Source organism: Theropithecus gelada, chromosome 20, assembly GCF_003255815.1.
Source record: "Theropithecus gelada isolate Dixy chromosome 20, Tgel_1.0, whole genome shotgun sequence".
In the NCBI taxonomy this organism is placed as follows: Eukaryota; Metazoa; Chordata; class Mammalia; order Primates; family Cercopithecidae; genus Theropithecus; species Theropithecus gelada.
The window spans coordinates 30,073,599-30,084,324 of NC_037688.1; positions in this window are offsets into that span (position 1 = coordinate 30,073,599).

The following is a 10,726-nucleotide window of genomic DNA, read 5'->3' on the forward strand; positions in this document are numbered from 1 at the left end:
GTGTTGAATTCAGAACGGCACATGTTGTTCAGAATTGCAGTTTATCTTGATAAGAAAATTAAACAAAGACATTCACATGATTACACCTATTTCTAGAATTTCTCCCTTTTTTCACAGTCACCAGGACCAGGGGCTACAGGGTCCCGCGGTGCCTGGAACATAGGCATTGCTTCCTAGTTGCACTCCCTTAGGGTCAGCAATTCTCTTCTCCAAAACTGAGCCATTGGCAGACACACATATTGATATTTCGTACCGTACACATTGATATTTTAAACTTTGTAAAAGCTTCTTAAAAGTAGGATCAACCTTGACAGATTGTAAATGAGGAACTTCCAAGATCCAGGCTGCTAAATCAATTATCCTCAGACCAGCTTCCTATCAGCAAAGTCAGCCAACCAAGGTGGAAAACCCATACAGCCTGTCAAAACTTCCAAAGAAATGCTGCCTTTCCCAGCATGAAACTAGTCAGATGTCAAAGGCATGAGGACATTAGTATGAGTGTAAAAACTGGCTCTATATTCAAAAGAATTCATATCAACCTTCCTCAATTTCTTCAACCTACTACATTTGTGGGATGGGACCCGGGAAACAAGGTAGGACCACGTTGGTGTTTTTTCATCCACCTTTACCTCTATACCCAACAATGCCTGGCGTACAACAGAGGCTCAGTCCAGTTGGTTGAATCGAATGGGTGATAAACATAGCCTCTGCCTTCAAAGAGTTCAGAGTAGGGGCAGAAATAAAAACTGTAACACGAGTAAGTACTGCCTGTCTTGTCAGCTTCTATCTGCAGTGGAGAAGATCCAGCCCTTATAAGCATAAAAGCTGTCCGCAGAACCAGCCCTGCAGGTACTTTAGGAGAAAAGCCAGTCAACTTCTAGTAAGAACAGGTAACATTGGGAGGGTCCTATGTGCCAGGCACTGTACTGTGTGCTTTCTGTGTATTTATTCATTTAATTCTTCAACAGCCCATAAGCACTGGGTCTTTTAATTATCTAACAACCCCATTTTTTATAAGTGGGGCACAGAGAGGATGAGAAACTCGTTCAAGGTAACACAGCTAGTAAAGAGAGGAGGCAGGATTCAAACCCAGGCCAAGCCCTTGACCACCCTGGGGTGCTACCTCTCCCACATGACGAACTACACAGAATTTTCAAGACTCCCTCACATGGGCTGGACACAGTGGCTCATACCTATAATCCCAGCACTTGGGAGGCCATGCTGGAGGATTGCTTGAGGCCAAGAGTTCAAGATGAGCCTGGGCAACGTAGGGAGACCCATCTCTACACAAATAAAAAATAAAAAAATAAGAAGTTAGCCAGGCATAGTGGTATGCACCTGTAGTTCCAGCTACTCAGGGGACTGAGTGGGGAGGATCACTTGAGCCTGGGAGAGGCTGCAGTGAGCTCTGACTGTGCCACTGTACTCCAGCCTGGGCAACACAGCAAGACCCTGTCTCAAAAATAAAATAAAAAAGATTCCCTCACATAATCAGCATGAAGGGCTCACCATTAGAGTCGCTTTTAAGAGTCATCTGGAGACAGATCTTTTGCTCGGTTAAGGCATTTCTTACCTGGAAGGGATAGCAAACTTGCTAGCTAACCACATTAGCCAGGCTAAGGGTGTCAATTCTACGTGGCTATGGAAGTCCATTAAGAACCCTGTGTATCAGATTTAAGCCATGACTGAGGCAGTGATGCCCAGCAAAGAGGATAAAGAAGACCTTAAAGCATTGGCACCCAAGTCTGGAGAAGCCTGAGGCTGCAAAGAGTTGGAGGCTGTCTCCAAGCATGACCCCTGTGTTGGCCTTGGGGGCACTGGAGCAGACAGAAACCACGTGGGCCATGGCTGGAAAGCACATTAGGAAATAGGTCAAGGAAACTACCTGACAAAGCATTTGAGCAAGAGTGCCCTGGGTGCCAGCCAGATGCAGAGAGGAGTTGAACCATCCACCCTGGTCATAGGACAGATCTCTCCAGAAGGAATGGAATCTAAATGGAGCTCTGCTTTTGAGCAGTCAGCGCAAGAAACCAGGGACTTGCATAAACTTGCCACGCCCCAAAGCAAATCCCCTCTCCACTAAAGGGCACCGGGCTGCTTGTAGGGTGTGAGCCACTGGATGCTGGCAGGCCGTGTTTGTGCTTGTCTCTTCTGAGAGACTGAGAGATGCTGGAAAACTCAGCATCTCAGTGAATGACTGAAAGAAGGAGGGAGTGAAAGAACATGAATGTGGACCAACCCTATACACATGCAGACATATGTATGTGTGTTTCGATATTTGTAGATATGCGTTTCTATTTTTAAATGATTATTTCCGGGTCTCAGATAGAGGTGAAATTCTAACCTACTCAGAGTGATTTCTTTTAGGTTCCCAGACCTGGGATCCACATTTTTTGCTCTGCTGAGGTAGGAAGGTGTCACTAGATCCATTAAGAACTGCAAATTAAACAACTATGAGAATGGTTGAAGCTCAAAAGGCTGGTCAGCTTCTCAAATACCCAGTGACTGAAATAACTGGCCAGCTTCTCAAATAGCCAAGGCAGTGCCAAGGTTACTACTCAGGAGAATGTCTTCCACGTGCCTGGGGCAGACAGGAAGTGTTCTGACCCTCTGCCCACAGCTGTGTTCCTGTACCCACCAACTCAAGTGATTAACGGGGTGGCAGGTGGTGCAGCAGCCAGGTGACCTTCACACACTGTAACTCGTTTTGTTTCCTGGGGGACACTTTCCAGATGGGGTTTTCAGCACTCAGGAAACCTCTTCGTGGCCGGCATGAATGCAAGAAGTGCAGTGTTCATCCATTTCCTCTCCTGAAGCCCTGCCCTTTGGAGCCTCGTCCTTGTATTGCTGCCAAGGTATTTCACAAATTCCAGATCATTCCCACACTGTTCCTGCACACACACCACTATCCCCTGTCCCCTGCTGTCCTCTTGCATGTGACAAGCCACAGTGACTTTATTTCCTACATTTCTAACCACAAGGTTCTTACAGAAATTTTCCCTGGCTGCCAAGACTCATTCAACATCATAGGTGGCCCAGACTAGAGGGTAGGTAACATTATTCTCTCAGAATGTTCTTATGGTGTGTTGGGACCAGAGATCTGCACCTGGACGAAAGAGAAATCCTGAAACATGTTTTAGCCAAGTAGGAAGCACATAACATCTCTTCTAAGCAAATATAAAATGATAGTAGACCTCAATCTGGCTTATTAGCTAGGATTTAATTTGACTAAGTGACTTAACAGGGATTAAAGCACACAAGGTCCCAGCCTGGGCAACATAGTGAAACCCCATGTCTACAAAAAATACAAAAATTAGCCAGGTGTGGTGGCACACACCTGTAGTCCCAGATACTCTGGAGGCTGAGGTGGGAAGATCACTTGAGCCCAGGAGATTGAGGCTGAAACGAGCCATGATCATGCCAGTGTACTCCAGCCTAGGTGACAGAGCAAGTGAGACCTTGTCTAAAAAATATTTTTTAAATTTTTAATTAAAAAAAACACACACACAGATACACAAGGTTCTGTTTTCTCAAGTAAAAGGGGTGGGGAAGTAGGCAGACAGAGCTGGTATTGGTAGCAGCATTAAGCTCTTTCCAGCTTTTGCCTCCATCATCCTTGCAGGGTGACCCTGATCCTTAGGTCTAAAATGGATGCCAGAGCTCCAGCCATCATACCCGTATTCCAGGCAGCAGCAGACTTTCCAGAAACTTCACACAATACTTTCACATATATGTCATTGAATAGCACTTGGTCACAGGACCCCATCCAACTATACTGGAAACCAGGAAATGTCTTTATGCTGGGAATCCAGAACATGGAACCACTGATGTGGTTTGGCTGTGTCCTCACCCAAATCTCATCTTGAATTGTAGTTCCCATAATCCCCACGTGTCATGGAAGGGACCCAGTGGAAGGTAATTGAATCGGGGGCAGTTACCCTCATCTGTTCTCATGATAGTGATTTCTCATGAGATCTGATGGTTTTATAAGGGGCTTTCCCCCGACCTTCACTCTGCACTTCTCGGTCTGCCACCATGTGAAGAAGAACATATTTGCTTCCCCTTCCACCATGACTGTAAGTTTCCTGAGAACTCCCCAGCCGTGCTGAGCTGTGAGTCAATTTTCTTTCCTTTATAAATTACACAGTCTTAGGTATGTCTTTATTAGCAGCATGAGAACAGACTAAAACAGCCATCTACAAGATAAGTGGCCTGATCTCATGAGAGGTTACTGTTCTAGATTAAAATAAACTAGTAGGACGTGGTGGCTCACGCCTGTAATCCCAGCACTTTGGGAGGCCAAGGTGGGCGGGTCACCTGAGATCAGGAGTTTGAGACTAGCCTGGCCAGCATGGTGAAACCCCGTCTCTACTACAAATACAAAAAAAATTAGCTGGGTGTGGTGGCAGTCCCCTGTAATGCCAGCTACTCTGGAAGCTAAGGCAGGAGAATAGCTTGAACCTGGGAGGTGGAGGTTGCAGTGAGCAGAGATCGTGCTAATACATTCCAGCCTGGGCAACAGAGTGAGACTCCCTCTCACAAAAAATAAATAGGACGGGCGCGGTGGCTCACGCCTGTAATCCCAACACTCTGGGAGGCTGAGCGGGTGGATCACGAGGTCAGGAGATCGAGACTATCCTGGCTACCACAGTGTAACCCTGTCTCTACTAAAAAATACAAAAAATTAGCCAGGCGTAGTGGCGGGCTCCTGTAGTCCCAGCTACTTGGGAGGCTAAGGCAGGAGAATGGCGTGAACCCGGGAGGCGGAGCTTGCAGTGAGCCGAGATCGTGCCACTGCACTCCAGCACTGCAGCTTGGGCGACAGAGCGAGACTCCGTCTCAAAAAAATATAAAAATAAAATAAATAAATAAAATAAAGAAACTGAAGAGGCATATGGATGAGCCTTGATTGGATATGGAAGATATTTTGGATACAACAGGAGAAATTTGAACATGAACTCAGTGTTAGATGACATTAGCAAATCATGGTTAATTCTCTTATGTGTGATTATAGAATTATGGTTACATAGGAGCATGTACGTAGATAATGCAGGTTACAAAGTACTTAGGAGTGAATCAAAATACACAATAAAAATAGGCTAAAAGATTGGCAGAGCCAACAGGGAAAAGATAGTAAGAATTACTGAGTGTAGGTGGAAGGAGTATGGATATCCATTTCTTTCAGATTTTCTGTATATCTAAATTTTTTTTTTTTTTTTTTTTTTTTTTTGAGACAGAGTCTCGCTCTGTCACCCAGGCTGGAGTGCAGTGGCGCGATCCTGGCTCACTGTAGCCTCTGCCTCACAGGTTCAAGCAATTCTCCTGCCTCAGCCTCCTGAGTAGCTGGGACTACAGGCATGTGCCACCACGCTCGGCTGATATTTGTATTTTTAGTAGAGACAGGGTTTCCCCATGTTGCTTAGGCTGGTCTAGAATTCCTGGCCTCAAGTGATCTGCCCATCTTGGCCTCCCAAAGTGCTGGGATTACAGGCATGAGCCACCATGCCCAGCCTAAAATTCCTTATAATACAAATTATAGGAGGGTAATTATCTATTTGTGCTGACTGTTCCTCAGCTTTCTCATGTGAGGCTGATGGCCTTCTGGTGAAAATGAGTGAGGTTCCTGTCAGTATTCTGGAACCAGTCAACACAAAGGGTCTGAGGAGTGGGTTGAAGCCCATGGTCTCAGCCAGGATGGATCTTAGAGCTTGTGGATGTAGGGAGAGAAAACTGCCCTCCAGCCTCAGCTTCTCCGATAGTCTGTCATCACCCAGCACTGCTGCAAGGATTCACAAATCCCATCACCTATTTGAGATAACAACACAACAGAAGATAGAAAATGAATCTAAGACATCTTACGTAGTGGAGACATCAGTACTCTGTCAGGACATGACTGGGTGGAGCAGAACAAATGCCAGACTTGAGATTAGGAGAATTTGTTGCCCCCTCCACCATTTCTGCCCATATCACCTTGGAGCAGGTGCTTAATCTGTTTCCTCGACTGTAAAATGGGGATTGTAATTGCCACCCTCACCTGCTCCACAGAGCTGTCTGAGGCTTCAATAAGATAATGTGTGTGATTTCTGGTAAATGTGCAAGATCATTTGGAAGAAAACCTTGCTTGTCCCTGAACTACTGCTTCATCCTGTTAGGCTCGCATGCAATTATCCACAGACCCCAGAACCAGGTGAACTTTTTCAAAACCCTGCTTGTGGTGGTTGAAAAATATCTCCACAAATTATTGGACATTCCTCCCTTCAAAAGTGGAAGCCACCACATTTTTCTCACCAGCTTGCTTGGAAAAAAAAGAAAACAAAAGTGGAAGCCATTCCCTTGAGTGGTGGGCTGGACAAAATGACTTGCTTCTAACACAGGGTTTCCAGAGAAGATATATGATACCCAAAGAAATTTGAGTTCAGATAAACAACAAATAAATTTTAGAATAAGTATGTCCCAAATACTGCATGAGATAGACTTATACTAAAAGTGTATTCATTGTTTATCTCAAATTCAAATTTAACTGGGCATCCTTTTGTTTTAGTTTTGCTTAAACTAGCAACTCTATTCCAATGAGTAGAATGAGGCTGGGCACAGTAGCTCATGCTTGTAATCCTAGCACTTAGGGAGGCCAAATCTGGAGGATCACTTGAACCCAGGAGTTCGAGACCAACCTGGGCAATATAGTGAAACCCAATCTCTACAAAAAAATACAAAACTTCGTGAGCCCTAGTGGCATGTGCCTGTAGTCCCAGCTACTCAGGAGGCTGAGGTGGGAGGACTGCTTGAGCCTTGGAAGTTGCAGTGAGCCGTGATCATGCCATTGCACTCCAGCCTGGGTGACAGAGCAAGACCCTGTCTCTATAAATAAAATAAGAATAGAATGAATGTGGCATAAGTAATGATGTGTGACTTCCAAGACTAGGTCATAAAGGCACTGTAGCTTTCACCTTGCTCCCTCTTAGCTTACTCACTCTGGAGGAGCTGGACGCCATGTTGTAAGGACACTCAAGCAGCCCTATGGAGAGGTTCATCTACACTTCCTGCCAACAGTTTGCATCAGGAGGAGATGCTCATACCCTGGGGGCTCCAGTTCTTTGAATCCTAGCCTCATAGTTTAGGGAAGTTATTTAATCTCTCAAAGCACTTGTTTTATCTGTAACTATGGGTATACTAATATCTATTTTCAGGACCTATTTGTGATCAGAAACATAAAAAACAATAGCTAACATTTATGAGAAATTTAGAATATGCTAAGCACTACTGTAAGCACTTCACATTTAATTCACATAGTAACCCTCTGAGATCGGTGCTGTCCTTATTCCCATTTTACACATTGGGAAACTGAGGCACACAAAATTTACATGATCACCCACACCTAATAAGTATATAATGTGACAGGCACATAATATGCATCCTTTTTTTTTTTTTTTTTTTTTTTAAGAAAGAGACTTGCTCTTGTTGCCCAGGCTGGAGTGCAGTGGCATAATCTCAGCTGACTGCAACCTCTGCCCCCTGGGTTCAAGCGATTCTCCTGCCTCAGCCTCTGAAGTAGCTGGGATTACAGGTGCGTGCCACCACATGCAGCTAATTTTTGTATATTTTGTAGAGATGGGGTTTCGCCATGTTGCCCCGGCTGGTCTCAAACTCCTGAGCTCAAGAAATCCTCCTGTCTCGGCCTCCCAAAGTGCTGGGATTACAGGCTTGAGCCACTGTGTCCAGCCTGCATCCTTTTACTTTTTATTTTTTTTGAGACAGAGTCTTGCTCTGTTGCCCAGGCTGGAGTGCAGTGGCACTATCTTGGCTCACTGCAACCTCCACCTCCCAGGTTCATATGATTCTCCTACCTCAGCCTCCTGAGTAGCTGGGACTACATGTAGGTACGCACCACCACACCTGGCTAATTTTTGTATTTTTAGTAGAGATGGGGTTTCATCATGTTGCCCAGGCTGGTCTCAAATTCCTGGCCTCAAGTAATCTGCCCACCTTAGCCCCTCAAAGTGCTGGGATTACAGGTGTGAGCCACCATCCCCAGCCAATATTCATCCTTTTAGAAGTTGCTGTTGTGGCTGGGCACGCTGGCACATGCCTGTAATCCCAACACTTTGGGAGGCCGAGGTGGCGGATCACTTCAGGTCAGGAGTTCAAGACCAGCCTGACCAAGATGGTGAAACCCCGTCTCTACTACAAATACAAAAAATGAGCCGGATGTGGTGGCAAGTGCCTGTAATCCTAGCTACTCTGGAGGCTGAGGCGGGAAAATCGCTGGAACCTGGGAGGCAGACGTTGCAGTGAGCTGAGATCGCACCATTGCCTGCACTCCAGCCTGGGAAACAGAGTGAGACTCTGTCTCAAAAAAAAAAAAAAAAAAGTTGGCCGGGCGCGGTGGCTCAAGCCTGTAATCCCAGCACTTTGGGAGGCTGAGACGGGCGGATCACGAGGTCAGAAGATCGAGACCATCCTGGGTAACACAGTGAAACCCTGTCTCTACTAAAAAAATACAAAAAAACTAGCTGGGCAAGGTGGCGGGCGCCTGTAGTCCCATCTACTCGGGAGGCTGAGGCAGGAGAATGACGTGAACCCGGGAGGCGGAGCTTGCAGTGAGCTGAGATCCGGCCACTGCACTCCAGCCTGAGCGACAGAGCAAGACTCTGTCTCAAAAAAAAAAAAGTTGCTGTTAGTATATCATCGAACCTGCCAAACCACTGTTTTTACAGTTGAGAAAACAGGGCCTCAGGGAGGTGAGGTAAATCTTACAAGGCTGACTCCAATGTCTATACTTCAATCCTACACCCAGTGAGTCTGGGGTCAATAGCACACCCCCTGGGGCCCTCCTGCCCCACCCCTGGATGGAATGGGCCACTTTCCTGATATAGCCCTAAGTCCTCCACCAGTGCCCCTGGTTCATGGACATTACTAATCACTACCAAGGATTGGTATTGTCAAATTTTGCCCCCAGACAAGATCGACCTGAGAGATGCATCTAAATTAAACTATGCACACAATTAGAACAAAGAGGAGTCTGGACTTCTCAAAAACACTCAGAGGCTTTCCTTTAATCAGCATTTTTGAAAGCTCCAAATGCAGTTGGCAGTCTCTAAATTTTTAAAGGAGACTAACCGGAACAATTAACCATGTCTCTGAAAGCTTGAAAGACTCTCAGACCCTAAAACAGAGAGCCCTGTATCTCCCTGCTCCCCCACTTGCATTCCACCTCCATTTTTCCCATCTCAACACCACTCTTTGCCTGGAACATTGCAGGGACCCTGAGGGTACCAGCAAAAGCCCTTTGAGCCCCTCCAGCTCCTCCAAGATTGAAGACAACTGGGTGCCTTCCTCCTGAGTCTCAGACTTCCCACACAATTCCGGTCCTGAGTTCTGTTCAGCTAGATATTCTCACCCCTCCATGAAGTGGTGAGTTTTTCCTTGAGGCTTTATCTCTCTCAGGAAGGGGGTAATCACTCTGGGGTTCTCCCCTGTGTGCACATGGATAACTGTATGCCATTTCTAAAACTCTTTTGTGAGGTGATTTTTCAGTGAACCTTCAGAAGGCAAAGGGGAAGCTTTCCCTTGGATCCTACAGTTTTGGTGCTGTGGGCAGGCTCACTAAAGCCACTCTGCTCTTCTAGAAGCCACAGTGAAGGGAACCCAGGGCTTGACAACGGGCAAAAGGGTGAGAATTCCTCAACAGTCAGGCTCCCAGCCTGTCTTCTTGTGAAACCCAGTTGAGCAGACAGGAAAAAATAACCGTTTATCTCCTCTACATAATCTCGATTAATGGGAGTGATATGGTTTGGCTCTGTCACCACAAAAATCTCACCTTGAATTGTAGTAATCCCCACATGTCATGGGAGGGACCCAGTGGGAGGTAATTGAATCATGGAGGCAGGTTTTTCCCATGCTGTTCTCCTGATAGTGAGTAAGTCTCACAAGATCTGATGGTTTTATAAAGGGGAGTTCCCCTGCACACGCTCTCTCTTGCCTGCTGCCATGTATGACATCCCTTTGCGCTTCCTTCATCTTCCACCATGATTGTGAGGCCTCCCCAGCCATGTGAAACTGTGAGTCCTTTAAATCTCTTTCCTTTATAAATTACCCAGTCTCGGGTATGTCTTTGTTAGCAGCAGAGAACTGACTAATTCAGGGAGAAAAGGATTTGTGTGACTAGTTTGGGGTGTAGAACTCTGGTGTGCTTTTTGGTAGTTTTTGGTATGAATATTTATTGTTTGATCCCTTTTTCTCAGTGAAATAGTGTTTTCCTTTGTCTTCATCTTTCTGTGTCATTCTGTCACAAAGAGGGGTAGAACAGGAGCCTAAGCCCCTAGAAGCCCACTTACTCAAGCCAGCCCTGCAGACTGCTCAGTTTGTGGTCAACATACTTTTTTGGAGGCAGGATCTTGCTCTGCCACTCAGGCTGGAGGGCAGTGGCACAATCATGGCTTACTGCAGCCTCAACCTCCAGGGCTCAAGCAGTCCCCTCACCTGAGCCTTCTGAGTAGCTGGGACTACAGGTGGTTGCCACCACACCTGGCCAGTTTTGAAATTTTTTATAGAGACAAGGTCTCTTTCCTGTCCCAATGAAAGTACACACATTAAAAAAACAACAGGGTCTCGCTGTGTTGCCCAGGTTGGTCCCGAACTCCTGGTGTTACCAGTTGAAGGTGTCCAGGTTCTTGGAGTCTTAAACAAAGAACTGGACAAAATGTGCAAGCAGAGCAAGGAAAGAATG